General features: G+C 37.4%; 1 protein-coding gene across 2 annotated transcripts in view; it reads left to right on the top strand.

Annotated features, from left to right (window-relative positions):
• The first annotated feature begins 16,574 nt into the window (after positions 1 to 16,574).
• PAK3 (p21 (RAC1) activated kinase 3) overlaps positions 16,575 to 17,056 on the top strand; it is a 252,951-nt gene continuing 252,469 nt past the window's right edge. For both annotated transcript variants that reach the window (XM_078064993.1, XM_078064981.1), the window contains exon 1: positions 16,575 to 16,741. The gene's annotated coding sequence lies outside the window, so the exon portion shown is untranslated. The remainder of the gene's footprint in view (positions 16,742 to 17,056) is intronic.

The raw sequence follows: 17,056 nt of genomic DNA, 5'->3' as shown, positions 1-17,056 counted from the left end.
GATAAGACAATTAGAAAACAAATAGTAAGATGATACACTTAAAACTAACCTGGTCAATAATCATATTAGAAGTAAATGGTGTAATCTTACAAACTAAAAGGCAGAGATTGTCAGACTGGACTTAAAAAGGCAAGGTGAACTATATGCTGCATTCAACATACACACTTTAAATATAAAGACACAAATAGGTTAAAAGTAAAAGGATGAAATAAGGCATACTATGCTAACACTAGACAAAAGCAAGCTGACAGCTGTGATAACATCAGACAAAATGAATTTCAAAGTGAAGAATACTATTATCAGTGATAGAGAAGGTCATTTCATAATGATAAAGGGGTCAATTCTTCAAAAGGACATGACAACCCTCAATGTTTATGCCTCTAAAAAATACATGAAACAAAAAGTGATAGAACTACAAGGAGAAATAGGAAAATCCACAAATACTGTTGGAGAGTTCAATATTCTCTCAATAATTAATAGAAAAAGGAGACTGAAAATCAGCAAAGACATAATGGACTTGAGCAACACTATCAATGAACTTGACTTGGTTGACATATATAGACCAGTCTACTCAACAACAGCAGATGACACATTCTTCTCAAGTGCAGATGGAACATTTATTAAGATGGATCATATTCTTGAACATAAAACAAGTCTCAATAAATTTTAAAGGAATCAAGTGACACAATATACTTTGAGCACAACGGAATTAAATTAGAGATTAATAACAAAACCATTTAAGAAAATTTCACATGTATTTAAAAACTGAACAAACACTTCTAAATAACCCATGAGTCAAAGAGATCAAAAGGGAAATTTGAAAATATTTTGAATTGAGTGAAAATAAAAACACAACATATCAGAATTTGTGATTTGTAGCTAGAAGTAGGTTAGAAAGATCTCAAATCAATGATCTTGATTTCCACCTTAAAAAAACTGGAAAAATAAAAGCAAAATAATTATGAACAAAGTAATCATGAAGACTAAACTGTAAATCAAAGAGAAAAACAATAGCAAAAAACAATGAAACAAAAAGCTGGTTCTCTGAGAAAATCAAAGAAATTAATAAACCTCTAGCCAGACTTTTCAGAAAAAAAGGACACAAATTGCTAATATCAAAAATGAGAAAGGGCACAGAAATACAGATTCTGCCAATGTTGAAAAGGTGATAAGGGAATATTATGAATAACTTTGTGCCAATAAACTTGACAACTTAGATGATGTGGATAAGCTTCTTAAAAGACACAAACTAGGGCTGCCTGCCTAGCTCAGTCTGTGGAGAGTGTGACTCTTGATCTCGGGGCTGTGAGTTCAAGCCCCATGTTGGGTGTAGAGATTACTTTAAAAAATCTTTTTAAAAAGATACAAACTATCAAACTCCCTCAAGAAGACATAATCTGAATAGTCATAAATCTATTAAAGAAATCAAATTTGTAGTTAAGAGCCTTCTCATCAATATATTTCCAGGCCCAGGTGCCTTCACTTCTACTATATATTTAAGGAAGAAATAATACCAAATCCACTACAAATTTTCTTCAAGAAAATTGAAGAAGTACTATTTCTCAAATCATCATTCTATAAGCATTACCCTGATACCGAAACCAGAAAAAGATGTTAAAAAAAACTACCAATCACTATTCTTCATTAATATAGACAGAAAAAATGTCTTTAAAAAATTTGCAAAACAAATCCAACATTCTATTAGAAGTATAAACATCATTGCCAAGTGGGACTTACTCCAGGAATGCAGGGTTGGTTTAACACATAACATAATAAAATAATATTTAAAAAAAATCAGTGGAATTCACCATATTACTAAACTAAGGGAGAAAACCATATAATCATCTCAATACATGAAGAAAAAGCACTTGACAAAACCCAACAACCTTTCCTGATTTTTTTTTAAAAACTTCCAATAAAACCAGGAATAGAAGTGAACTTCCTTAACCTGGAAAAATGCATCTAAAAAGCCTACATACGACATCACATCTAGTGAAGAAAGGCAATACTTTTTCCATGAGATCAGGAATGAGGCAAGGATGTCTGTTTTCACCACTTCTATTCAACATTGTACTGGTCCTCTGGATAGTGCAGATAGGGGAAAAAAAGATATAAAAGATATCTAGATCGGAAAAGAAGAAAAATAAAACTGTCTTTATTTGCAGATGATGTGATTATCTGTTTAGAAAATGTGATAAAATCTACAAAAATCTATTAAAACTAATCACATTTCACAGTGTTGCCAGATAGAGAATCAACATACAGAAATCAAGTAAATCAATCAGTAATTAAAAATTCAAAGATATATATCTGTAATAGCATAAAAATATGAAATGCTTAGAGATAAATCTGATAAAAATATGAAAGACCTGTACACCACAAACCAGAAATCACTGTGGAGAGAAAATAAAGATGATTAACTAAATGAAGAAGTATACCTTTTTCATTGATTTTGAAGTCTCAATATTGTTAAGATGTCAAGTCTTCCCAAAGGGATTTATAGATTAAATGCAATTCCAATCAAAATTCCAGCAGGGTTTTCTTTTGGTAGAAATTGACAGGCTGATTCTAAAGTTGATACAGAAGTCTAAAGGACTGAATATAGGCGAAATAACTTTGAAAAATGAAAAAGTTGAGGGGCTAACCCTAAATGATTCCAAGATGTATTATTAAACCGTATTAATCAAAACAATGTGGTATTGGAATAAAGAAAATAGAGCAATGTAACAGAATAGAGTCCAGATATAAAGCCCACATTTTTATGGATAACTAATTTTTTTTACAAAGGTGCAAAGGTCGTGAAGGGCACGAAGGATAGTCTTTTCAATAGAGGGTACTGAAATAATTGGATATTACTTGCAAAACATGAACTTCAAACCATATACAAAAATTAAAAGTGGATCACAAACCTAAATATAAAATCTATATAAGCTTTATAAAAGAAGACATAGGAGAAAATTTTTGTGACCTTGGGTTAGGTGAAGAGTTTTTGGGTACAGCACCAAAGACATGATCCCTAATAGAACAAATTGATAAATTAATCTTCATCAAAATATAAGACTTCTGCTTTTCAAAAAACAGTACTTTTTAAAAAGATTTTATTTTAAGTAATCTCTACACCCAACATGGGGTTTGAACCTCCAACCCCGAGATGAAGTCACACGCTCCACCTACTGAGCCAGCCAGGCACCCCTCAAAGAAACATTCTTAAGAGAATGACTGGAAAAAAGACTTAGCAAATCCTATATCTAAGAAATGACTTGTGTCCAGACTATATAAAGAACTCTCTCATGTCAATGATAAGAAACCATCAACTCATTTCCTAAATGGACAATGGGTGAGGAGAAATTGATACTCGTAGTAGCTGCTTGTTCATATGTAATTTGATATAACCCATTTAGAGGACAATTTGACAGAATTGAAAAAAATTTAATGTACTTCACCTCTTCAATACAGCAAGTCTTTTAGAAGTACTGTATTTTTGCTAGAAAAATTACTTTCTGTGTGCACAAATAGGCATGTGCACAGATGTTACTGAAACCTTATTTAAAATAGCAAAAAATTGGACACAATCTAAGCGTCCAGCAAAGAAGACTAGTGAATAAACTATGATTCATCCATCATCCTCATTACGCTGAGCTATAATTCAGCAATTAGGTGAATGAGGTAGAAATATGTGTCCTGACATGAAAAGAATTCGAGTGCCATTGGTAGATAAAGAAAGCAAGTTGCAGAACAAATGCACAATGTTATCCTAAAATAAAGTAAGAACCATATATTTGTATATGTACCCATATGTACGAAATCTCATTTAAAGGATCTGAAGTGATATGTACTAGAGTTCCTACAAAAAGGAGGGAAAGGTGGGCACAGATGATTATAAAAGTGACATTTACTTTATATGCTATATACTTTTTTTAACAGCTTTATTGAGATAGAGTTCACATAAAATACAGTTCACACATGTAAATGTGCAGTTCAATGGTTTTTAGTATATTCAGAGTTGTGTAACCATCACCACCAATTTTAGAACATTATCATCACCTCAAGAAGAAACTCTTTGTCCATTAGCAGTCACTCCCTATTTCCTCTCAATCCCACTCCATGCCCAGCTCTAGATAACCATAAATTTACTTTCTGTTTCTATGGGCTTGGCTATTTGGAACATTTCATATAAATGGAATCATATAATATGTGGTCCTTCATTACCAGCTTCTTTCACTTAGCCTAATGTCTTCACATCTTATCCATGTATCAATGTGTAATTTATTTTTATTGCTGAATAATATTCCATTGTATGGATATACCACTTTTTATTCATTCATCACTTGATGGGCATTTGGGTTATTTTCACTCTTTAGCTGTCATGAATAATGTTGCTATAAATATTTAGATACAAATTTTTGTGCATGTGCTATGTATTTTTTAACTTTCCTAATTTTTTTACAATGAAAATGTATTCATGTATTACTTGCATAAAAATTAAATATGCAATAAAGAATGCTTTACACATACTATTGTATGCAACTCTATGAGGTTGGGACTATTATTGTCTGCATTTTACATATGAGGAAACTAGGCTTAGGAAAGTTAAGTGGCTCATCCAAGACCACAGCTAACAAAAGAGAGAATTAGATTCAAACACCTGCTGTCAAGCTCCAAAGCCCAGTCTCTTAATCATCAACTGGACTGCCAATTGTGATGGCCTTCTGGTAACGTTATCCACTGCAACCAAGATAATATTAGGATTACAAAACAAGGAGTAGGTTTATGATCAATCAAGTAATGATGTCAGGAGCGTGTTTGAGGGTTGGTAGTGGGTGAATTAGTCTGTTGGACCTTCCAGATCAATCTTTGATCAGGGTGCAAGGGCTCCAAGTGCTGGATCACTGGCTGGCATTGTGGCAGATATGGGACTACCATAAGTCCCCACACTCAAGGTTTTGAATAGGCCACTGTGGCAATCAGTAGTTCTACCAGGATATATTGCCAGCATATAGTTATACTCTATTTCTCTTGCATTAGAATATTCCAGCCCCTTGCCAGAGCTCCTGAGTAGGGGCATCCGCCTATGTCTGTTTCACTTGCCACAGTCACATGCAAATGATTGTAATGACAGTAAAGCTCTCAGGTCAGAGGATCTCTTAGGGTGGGGCCTTGGCGGCTCCCATACGTATGTGCTTGGGCATCTACTCAATGGGAAACCGTGGATGTGAAAATTCTACCTTTTCTAGAACAATGACATTTCACCTGGCAAAACTGAGCTTTTAGCTTTGCTTCAACAGCATCCTGATGCAGTGTGTGCTATACCATTATAGGTGCAGAGATTCCCCCGGCCTTAAAAGGTACTCCTGATTACCAGCAGTTCCTATCCCTACACCAAGTAGTTAACCTCAACCTGGGCCATTTTCCCAGAGAGGGAGACATATGGGTGAAAGTACCTGGGCTGTGGTCTTCCTGTCATAGGATCACTTCTACCTCAATATTGGAGGTGTCAGTTTAAATTACATAAGACCAGGTTGGCTCAGGTTAGGCCAGGATCAAGACATAAAGGTTTTTTAAAACTGCTTTATTGGGGTATGATTGCCATAAAATATACTGCACAAACTTCAAATAATCACCATTTATTTCTATTTTTTCTAATCTTTCTTTTTTTCTTGTTTCATTGCATGGGCTGGAACCTTTAGTATAATGATGAACAGAAGTTGTTCTAGGGGGCATCTTTCTCTTGTTTCTGATCTTAAAGGGAATACTTTAAGAAAATACTTTAAGGATATGATGTCTGCTGTAGTTATTGGTACAGATGCCCTTTGTCAAGTATAGGAAGATCCCTTCTATTCCCAGTTAGTGAAGGGACTGCTTTTTAAAATCATGAGTGGATCTTAAATATTACTGAATGTGTTTTATATATTAGTAAGGTTATCATAAGGGTTTTTTCCTCTGTAATCTGTTATTATGATGAGTTATGCTAATTAATTCTCCAAACCAACCTTGCATTCCTGGGATAAATCTGAGTTGATAAATATTCATTATCTTTTCATATATCACTGAATTTAGTTTGCTAGTATTTTTTAAAAATAATTTTTACATCTATAACCATGAGCAAGACTAATTTGTAACGTTCTTTTCTTATATATAGTCCTGGTCAGGTTTTGTTACCAAAATAACTTGGGGAGTGTTACTTATTTCCTTTTCTGATCAGATAAAATAGAGTTTAGATAATATTGGAATGATATTTTCCTTGAATGGTTGGTAGAACTAGCCTGTCAAGTGCTGTGAGCTTGGTGGCTTTTTCTGTGGGAACAATTTTATGTATGGATTCATCCTCTTTCATGGTTAGAGGACTTTTTCAATTCTCGATTTCTTAAGTCACTTTTAATAAATTATATTTTCCTAAGAATGTGTCAATTTTTAAATCCAAGTATTCAAATGTACTGACCTGAAGTTCTTGATATTATCTTACTATTATCTGTTTATTTTCTGCTGCATCTGTAATTCTTACCTGCTTATTTTATTCCACAATGTGTATTTGCACCACCTGTGCTTTTTCCCCTTTGATTAATCTTGCCAGAGATTTGTGTATTTTATTAGTCTTTTCAATGAAATAACTCTTGGTTTTGTTGATAGTAGTATGTGTTGGTTTTATATTTCATTTCATCTTACTCATATCTATTATTTCCTTCTGCTTTCTTGAAGATTATTATGATATTTTTCCTTTAATTTCTTTTTTTAAGATTTTATTTATTTATTTGACAGAGAGAGAGTGAGACAGAGCACAAGCAGGGGGAGTGGCAGGCAGAGGGAGAGGGAGAAGCAGGCTCCCCACCAAGCAGGGAGCTCAATGTGGGGATTGATCCCAGGACACCAGGATCATGACCTGAGCTGAAGGCAGTCAATCGACTGAGCCACCCAGGTGCCCCTTTTCTCTAATTTCTTAAATTAAATGTTTAACTGATTAATTCCGAGTCTTCCTTCTTTTCTAGTGAAAGCTTTTAAGTCTATTTATTTCCTAAATATCACTTTAGCACATCCCCCAAGTTTTGATATGCAGTATTATCATTATCTTTCACTTCTATTTTTTTTAAAGATTTTATTTATTTATTTGACACAGAGAGAGACACACAGCGAGAGAGGAAACACAAGCAGGGGGAGTGGGAGAGGGAGAAGCAGGCTTCCTGTGGAGCAGAGAGCCTGACGCGGGGCTCGATCCCAGGACCCTGAGACCATGACCTGAGCCGAAGGCAGATGCTTAAAAACTGAGCCACCCAGGCGCCCCTATCTTTCACTTCTAAACATTCAGTTCCAAACCTGATTTTCAATATGATCTTTCTTTTACCTATAAGTTATCTAATAAGTTGTTTTAAGTTTCTAAACATACAGATTTTTTTCTAGTCATATTTTTAGATTGATTATAACTTAATTGTATGTATTTAGAGTAGGTGGCTGATAGGATATCAAATCTTTGAAATTTATTAAAGCTAGCATATGGTCAAATTTTGTATTATGCTCCAAATGTACTTGAAAGTGATGTGTATTCTCTGTTAAAAATTTTCAATATGTGTCTATTAAATCCAGCTTGTTAATTACGCTGTTCAGATCTTTTTTTATTTCTACTGATTTTTTCCTGCATGATCTATGAGTTACTGAGAAAACTGTGTTAAAATCTCCCACTGTGATAGTGGGTTAATCAGTTTCTCCTTGTAAATTTGTCAATTTTTGTTAAAAAAAAAAAACTTTGGCCATGTTAACAGGCAATTACACATTTAGAAATGTTATATCTTCCTAGTTGAATTTACTTTTTCCATTATGAAGTGTTTTTTTCACCTCTAGTAATGCTTTTGCTTTACATTTTAAAAATCTGATATTAAAATAGCTACTTCAGCTTTCTTTTGGTCAGTTTTTACCCAGTAATATATATATTTTTTATCCTTTGATATTTAGTCTTTCTGTGCTCTTACATTAAAATATATATAAAGGTATTCTCTTATAGACAGTATATAACTGGAGTTTGTTCTTTTATTCATTCTGACAATCCTTGAAATCTTAATTAAGGACTTTAGTCCATTTATATTTAGAGTGATTACTGATATATTTGGATTTATCCCTACCCTCTTATTATGTGCTTTTTATTTGTCCCTTTTACTATTTCATTTTCCACCCTCTCTCTTTTTTTTTTAAAGATTTTTATTTATTTATTTGTCAGAGGGAGAGAGCACAAGCAGGGGAGTGGCAGGCAGAGGGAGAAGCAGGCTCCCCACTGAGCAAAGAGCCTGATGTGGGACTCGATCCCTAGACCCTGGGATTATGACCTGAGCCAAAGGCAGACACTTAACCAACTGAGCCACCCAGGCGTCCCTCCTCCCTCTCTTTTCTTGAATTCTTTTGGGTTAAGCTTTTCTGAATTCCATTTTTCTCTCTGCTGATTTGAAAGTTATGTATTTCGTGTATATACTTTTGTTGATTATTCTTGCTATTTTAACATGCATACTGTAAAAAGTCGTGAATTAATCATTTTCCATTTCTTTTATAATTTGACTTTTAAAGGGGCTTTAGTACCCATATTCACCATGTATTGCCTTTAGCATCAATATCTGAAAGCCATGGATTATGTAGCACTCTCCCCATAAGCCTTCAATCTTTCCCAGTTTTGCAAGGTGACATGTGTTAAAAAATTATTACCTGATTTTGTAGATCAAGAAATTGGGTCCTGAAAAAAAAATCTGTCCATAGAAATAACTCATCTAATCAAGAGGAAAACCAGTCCTCCTGACTATTTTTCCAATTATGAAATTCAGAAAGTTGCCTGGGAAACTTGATCAATTAAATACTTAGTTCCTTCCAGTTCTTAGAGGATGGGGATCACACCTTTTTTTTTTTTTTTTTACACTTGTATTATAGAAAATGCTAAACCTTTATGGAAATAGAAAGACTAGTTAATAAATCTTGTGGAAACTTTTTAATACCAAGTAACGGTCAACAGCTTAGACAGGAAGCATGGCAATAAAACAGAGGGAAGCAAGATTAAATAGGGTTAGGGTTTATGTTCTATTTTTAAAGGGTCAGATTATTTTAAATCCTTTCTGTATTTTGGGATTATAGTAAAGCCTTAATTAACAGGACCCCAACAAACTGGGAACTTTCACTAACTAGATTATTTCCTGGTACTCTATTTTGAATAGAGGCTCATTATAATATGCTCACAAGAAGGGCTTATTCTAAAAATGCAAGATTCATGGAATTATTGCTGAACAATGAATGGGTCAAAGAATAAATCAAATGGGAAATTAGAAAGTATCTTGAGACAAATGAAAAGGAAAGCACAATGTACCAAAACTTATTAGATGTAGTGAAAGCAATATTAAGAGGAAAGTTTTAGTGATGAGTGACTACATTAAAAAAGATGAATTCAAATAAACAATCTAACTTTATACTTCAAGGAACTAAAAAGAGAAGAAAAACCAAGCCTGAAATTAACAGAGGGAAAGAAATAATAAAGATCAGAGCAGAAATGAACAAAACAGAGTATAAGCACAGTAGAAAAAAATAAATGAAACTAAGAGTTGGTTTTTTGAGAAGATAAACAAGATTGACAAACTTTTAGCTAGACTAAGAACAAAACAGAGAACTCAAATAAAATAGTAAATGAAAGATGAGGCATTACAGCTGATGCAACAAAAATAAAAAGGATCATAAGAGAGCACTGTGAGCTTTTATATGTCAACAAATTGGATAACATAGAAGAAACGACTAAATTCCTAGAAACATACACCTTACCAAGGCTGATTCATGAAAAGATGGAAAATCTGAACAGACTGTTAACTAGTACGGAGATTGAATCAATAACTGAAAACCTCACAACAACAACAACAAAAGAAACCCAGGACGAGTTGGCTTTACAGGTGAATTCTATGAAAGATTTAAAGAAAAATTAGTGCCAATCCTTCTCAAACTCTTCCAAAAAAGTTAAGATGAGGAATCACTTCCAAACTCATTTTATAAAGCCAGCATTACCCTGGTAACAAAGCCAGACAAAGATACTATAAGAAAAGAAAATTACAGGCCAATATCCTTGATGAACATAGATGCAAAAACCCTCAACAAAATACTAGCACACTGAATTCAACAACACATTAAAAGGATCGTATACCATGATCAAGTGGGATTTATTCCTGAGATACAAGATTGGTTCAACATATACAAATTAATTTGTGCTATATACCATATTAAAAGAATGATGAATGGATAAAGAAGAGGTGGTATATATACACAATGGAATATTATTCAGCCATCAAAAAGAATGAAATCTTGCCATTTGCACGACATGGATGGAGCTAGAGAGTATTGTGCTAGGTGAAATAAATCAGTCAGAGAAAGACAAATACCATATGATTTCACTCATATGTGGAATTTAAGAAATGTAGCAGATGAACACAGGGGAAAAAAGAGAGAGGCAAATCATAAAACAGACTCTTAACTATAGGGAACAAACTGAGGGCTGCTGGAGGGGAGGTGGATGGGGGGATGGGTTAAATGGGTAACGGGTATTGAGGAGGGCACCTGTTGTGATGAGCACTGGGTGTTGTATGTAAGCGATGAGTCACTAAATCCTACACTTGAAACTAATATTATACTGTATGTTAGCTAACTGGAATTTAACCAAAAACTTGGAAGAAAAAAATTAAAAGAATGAAAGATAAAAATCCCATGACCATCCCAATAGATGCAGAAAAAAAGCACTTAACAAAATTCAACAAAATTCAAAATCCTTTCATGATTAAAAATAAAAAAACCTCTTCACAAACTAGGAATAGAAGGAAATTACCTCAGTCAAAAGGTACAAAGTTTCAGTTATGCAGGAGGAATAAGTTCTGGAGATCTAATGTATAGCATGGTGACTATAGTTAATAATTCTGTATTGTACACTTGAAATTTGTTAAGAGAGTAGTTCTTAAGTATTCTCACCACACACAAACAAAAAGATAACTGTGTGTGGTGATAGATTTATTTTTAAGTAAGCTCTCTGCCCAACATGGGTTGGGGCTTGAACTCACTGCCCCAAGATCAAGAGTCACATACTCTACTGACTGAGCCAGCCAGGCATCCCAATAGATGTTTTAATTAGCTTGATTGTGGTAATAATTTCACAAAGTATACATATATCAAAACATCACATTTTATACCTTCAATACATACAATTTATTTCTGATTATACCTTAGTAAAGCTGGAAAAAAGAGGGAGATCACCTCAGCATTATAAAGGACATATATGAAAAGTCCATAGGTGACATCATACTCAATGGTGAAAAACTGAAGGCTTTTCTTCTAAGGTCAAGAACAAGGCAAGTATGCCCACTCTCACCATTTTTATTCTACATAGTACTGGTAACCCTAGTCAGAGCAATTAGGCAAGAAAAAAAAGGCTTCTAAACTGGAAGAGAGGAAAAAAATTATTTGTTTACAGATGACATGATTTTATATGTAGAAAACCCTAAAGACTCCCCCCAAACTGTTAGAACTAATAGACAAATTCTGTAAAACTGCTGGATACAAAATCAATATATGGAGATCAGTTGCATTTCAACACCCTAACAATGAACTATCCAAAAAGAATTTAAGAAAAAAATACCATTTACAATAACAACAAAAGGAATAAAAGCGTTAGTAATAAACTTAACCAAAGAGGTCAAAGACTTGTACATTGAAAGCTACAAATCACTAATGAAAGAAATTTAAAAAGACATAAATAAATGGAAAGACATCCCATGTTTGTGGATTAGGAGACTCAATATCATTAAAATGTCCATATTACCCAAAGTGATCTACAGATTCAAATCCCAGTGGTATTTTTTACAGAACTAGAAAAAAACAATCCTAAAATTCATATGGAAACACAGAAGACTAGAACAAAGCTGGAGGCATCACACTTTCTAATTTCAAACTATATTACAAAACTACAGTAATTAAAACAGTATGGTATTGGCATGAAGACAGACATAGAGATCAATGGAATAGAACAGAGAGTCCAGAAATAAACTCATGTATGTATGGTGAACTGATCTTCCACAAGGGTGTCCGGAATACACAATGAGGAAAGAAAAGTTTCTTTGGCATTGGGAAAATCGGATATCCAGATGCAAAAGAAAGAAATTGGACCCTTACCATGTTTCATGCCTAAAAATCAACTCAGAATGGATTAAAGACTTAAACATAAGGCCTGAAATTATGAAACTCTTAAAATGAAAACATGGAGGAAAAGCTTCATGACATTGGTCTTGGCAATGATTTCTTGTATATAACATCAAAAGCAGAGGCAACAAAAACAAAAACAGACAGATGGGACTGAATCAAACTAAAAAGCTTCAGCACGGGAAAGGAAACAATTAACAGAGTGAAAAGGCAACTTAGAGAATGGGAGGAAATATTTGTGAATTCTGTATCTGATAAGGGGTTAATATCCAAAATATGTAAGGAACTCCTACAACTCAAGAGCAAATAACAACAACCACCACCTAATTTTAAAATGGGCAAAGGACCTGAGTAGACATTTCTCCAAAGAAGACATACAAATGGCCAAGGGGTATATAAAAAGATGCTCAACGTCACTAATCATCAGAGAAATTCAGATCAAAACCACAATGAGAAATCACCTGACACCTGTTGGGATGGCTATTATCAAACCAAAATGAAAGCGAAAACCATACCAAACCAAACCAAACCAAAAGATAACAAGTGTTGGTGAGAATGTGGAGAAACTGGAACCCTTGTACATGTTGGTGAGAATGTAAATTGTACCGCTGCTCTGGGAACCAGTATGGCATTTCCTCAAAAAATTACAGCAATCCCACTTCTGGGTATTTATCCAAAAGAACTGAAATCACAATCTTGAAGAGATACTTGCACTCCCGTGTCCATTGCAGTATTATTCACATTAACCAAAATGTGGAAACAACCTAAATGCCCATCAATGGATGGATGGACTATACATATGGTGGAGTATTTTTATTTTAAGATTTTATTTATTTATTTGAGAGAGAGAGAGAGAGTGCACAAGCAAGAGGAGTGGCAGGCAGAGGGAGAGGGAGAAGCAGACTCCCCACTGAACAGGGACCCCAATGTGGGGCTCGATCCCAGGACCCTGGGATCATGACCTGAGCCGAAGGTAGCTGCTTAACCGACTGAGACACCCAGGTGCCCCCATACAGTGGACTATTATTCAGCCTTAAAAAAAGAAGGAAAACCTGTCATATGGGACATGGATGAACTTTGGGGGATGTTATGCAAAGTGAAATAAGCCAGTCATGGAAGGACAAATACCACATGATTTCACTTATATAAGGTATCTAAAATGGCCAAACTCATAGAACCAGTGAGTGGAGTGGTGGTTGCCCAAGATTGGGGAGGAGGGGGAAAAGGGGGTGTGCTATTCATTGGACACAAAGTTTCAGTTATCAGGATGACTAAATTCCAGAGATCCGCTGTACAACATTGTGCCTCTAGTTAATACTGTATTGTACACTTAAAAAAAATGTGTCAAGAGGGTAGATCTCTCCTGTTAAATGTTCTTACCACAATAATAAAGAAAAAGATTCAGGGAGAGACCTGGACTCTGTCCACCACCTAGCCTAGTCTCATACCTCTAATTTTTTTTAATTTAAATTCAATGAGCCAACATATAGTAAGTACATCATTAGTTTCAGATGTAGTGTTCAGTGATTCATCAGTTACATCATACCTCGAATTTAATTTCAGTTTTAGGTGCCTGGCATCACACAGACCATTCTGCACGTTTGTCTTGTGTGATGTGGTTATCAGGGAAAAAAATAATTTGTGGTGAGAAAACTGAATGATTTGAGTACACCCAAGGTGTTTTTACTACCCAGAATGCCTGAACTTCTATATAGCATCAGTGATCCATTTCACTGGGCTTAGTGTTGTCTCCACTAGCTAATCTTCCTTTTGCAAAGAGAAGCACACAAAGGCACTTTCTTGTAAACAAAGAGGTCAGGTCACTTTTTCCCCAGTTGGGAAAGGCAGGGATTTTGATGTCCAGATATTAGAAGTACGAAGAAAAGCATGCAACGCAGAGAGACTGGAAGTGTGTCGGAGACAGATTTCATCTCCTTCACCATTTTTCTGCGCCTTGGCTCTGAGCATTGTTATGACTCAATCTCTCTGTGCTTGTCAAGGCTCAAGCAGGGATTGTCTCTGGTACCAAATCAGAGCAAGGAGTCCCTGGCTGAACGGAAGATGCAGGTATCTCTGATATATTCTGAATGGAGTTCTTTCCTAGGTCTTTTGATAAACAGATACTTGTTTAGAGGAGCCAAAACTCCCCTTCCGAGTAAATCATATACATTGTTACAAAACCGCTAGCAGGCATGTACTCCCAACCTGTCCTGATAACCATGAGTATAGCAAGAATCTGGGTCACAATCCCCTGCGCATGGCCTCTTCATCATCCTCTTCGGATCCTCTTCTCTTCTCAGTTCCATGCTGGTCCTCAGTAGTAACAGAGAATTCCTCATCTCTATTTGTTTATCATGCCTACCTCCCATCATGAGCACTTGATCTCTCCAATCCTGGAGCAAAAACATCTCTTTCTCTGCGTTCGCTCGATGTCCAGGTCCTACTCGTAATAAAGGAGTTCTGCCTTTAATGGAGAAAGCCCCATGAAGGCAGTTGTCGCTTTTCTCGAATAATAATACCTATCATTTATGGAGCCTCGCTCTGCCTCACACACTTGTTGCACTGCATTTTGTCCTCACACCTCTACGCCTATTTGACAGGTGGGTCATTGATATGGAGTCATTCCCCAAGATTTTCCAGCTGGGTCTGTCTGACTCCAGAGTGGAGCTTTTACCTGCTGCACTCGCCTGTTTCTTTTGCTTGATATCCATCTGCACGCTCCTGGGACTGCCCAGGCTGCCCTGTGGGAGACAGGTTTTCTCCCTTGGTGGCAAACAATGATTCACTCTCATGACTTAGAGGATGCAGATCTAGCTTGTGGGGGAAACATTCACAAGATTATCACCTCAGGAAATTCAAATAAGCCCTCTTTGTATTGTCCTTTCTCTACCTTCATTTCAAATTATGCTTGCAGTAGCTGGCAACAGAATCAAAGGAATAATTATGTCTGTTGATTGGAAACTGAGGCCCAAAAATCTTTGACTCTTTTTTGCCCACTAACTTGTGAGTTGCACCTGAATGTATGGATCTAACTGAAAATACTTTTTCAAAATATTTTAGTTAACAATTTCAACTTAGTGTAGGCACTAAACCATTTACCTCCAACGTGGAGATCAACAGATGAGTTTGAAATGTTTTTCCAAGATGGAATTTTAAAAAGGAACTTTGGCCTGGAAATCTGAAGATCTGGGTCCCAATTCTGAGTGTGCCACCCTTTAGCCTATAATGTTAGGCAAAACCACTTAATCTTGCTGAATCTGTTTCCTCATGTGTAAAATACGAATAATGATATTTTGCTTGCCTAATTCACAGAGATGATATGGTAGGAATCCTATTATTGGGAAGTGCTTCGTAAATCCCAAAGTACTCTACAAGCATAAGCCACTAGCAAGACGAAGTGAAATGCTGAAAAAGTTATGAGCAGGAAGACTTTCAGGAGAGTTCTTAGCAAGGGCTTCAACAAGGATTGAATCATGGGGAAAAGTTGTGCTTCTCACAATTGGTTTCCCCTTATCTTAGCTTTAGGGGTCTAAATCCAAACGGGGTCTCCAGCTGGATCCATGATGACCTTCAACTGTGTGACCCCCAGGAAGCCAGTCTTGGTTTTCATCTAAACTGAATATCCCAGTCCTAGAAGGGGAGTGGCACGAGGATTAAATGACCCCTTGACACCAGGGAAACCAGGGACCTGGATGATGCTGCCTAGGTAAGCAGACTAAAAAGTACAGAACTGATTGGATGCCACTTTGGTTACAAGTGCAGAGATACTGCAATGGAATGAGACACAGGAGGAAAGGTGGAATGTAGGTAGATCTCGTATGAGGTTATGGGCACCTCAAACTCCTGAAAGTCAATCCCAAGTTAGAACAGAAAATTGCCTTCTGGGTACTGGAGACAGCCGGCCCAGCACAGCGTGAGTGCTCACTCAATGCAATGTGATGTGGATGGGGACTGTCCTCGGTCTCCGGGTCTCTTTCTGTTATTCTCTTTGGCCATAGGCTTTCCAGAGATACTTGCGGACGCAAGCCACCAGTACCCAGAAAGAAGACTGAAAAAAAGAGGTGCAGGCGTTGACGGCAGGCCCGGAGCCCTGGTGCTGAACCCCATCTCCCCGCCCTCGCTCCCAAACCCCCACCCCCATCGCCAGGTCGGCACAATCAGGCTTGGGAGAGTGAAAGGGTTTCACTTCCGCCTGGCTGCAGGAACCACAAGTTCCAGACTAGGTCGGAACTGGAATAATCACAGTCAAAATCCACCCAGATGCTCTCACACACCCAGCCGCGCGCGCATCCCGGGGCCGCGGGGCGCACGTGAGCCCACGCCCCGCGCGCCCGGCCCTGCCTCCCGCCGGAGCATCCTCGGCAGCGGCCGCAGACGCAGCCGCCTCCTCCTCCTCCTCCTCCTCCTCCTCCTCGCGCCGCCGCCGCCACCGTCTCCTCTCCCCTCTCGTCCTCCTTCCTCCCCCAGTTCCTGCTCCTCCTCCCGTCCGCGGCGGCGAAGGGCAGAACCCTCAGCCGCGGCTGCCTGCGCTCGGGCCGCCGAGAACCTGGAACAGGTCTGTGCGGGGGGCGCTTTGTTGCGGGCAGTTGGAGCGCCCCTGGCTCCCCAGAGCCGCCGGGAGGGCGCGCGGCGGGCGCTGGGGTCGATGATTTCTCCGCGTTGGGGTTTTTTCTATGAATAGACGGGGTGCGATGGGGCGGGAGGGCAGCTCGGTCCCTTGGCCAGTTCGCCGTCCCTCAGGCTTCGTGGCGAGGGAGCCCCGAAGCTGCCCGGACTCCCGCCCCCCGCCCACCCCTCAAGCTCTCTTTCCGTGCACCCCCACTCCCCGCATCCACTTCCCAGAGCTGAGCTTTCTCTTGTTCTGGGAGCT

The sequence above is a fragment of the Halichoerus grypus genome, chromosome X, assembly GCF_964656455.1.
Source record: "Halichoerus grypus chromosome X, mHalGry1.hap1.1, whole genome shotgun sequence".
In the NCBI taxonomy this organism is placed as follows: Eukaryota; Metazoa; Chordata; class Mammalia; order Carnivora; family Phocidae; genus Halichoerus; species Halichoerus grypus.
Note: the sequence above shows the minus strand (reverse complement) of the source record. Positions and strands in the feature narration are given on the sequence as shown.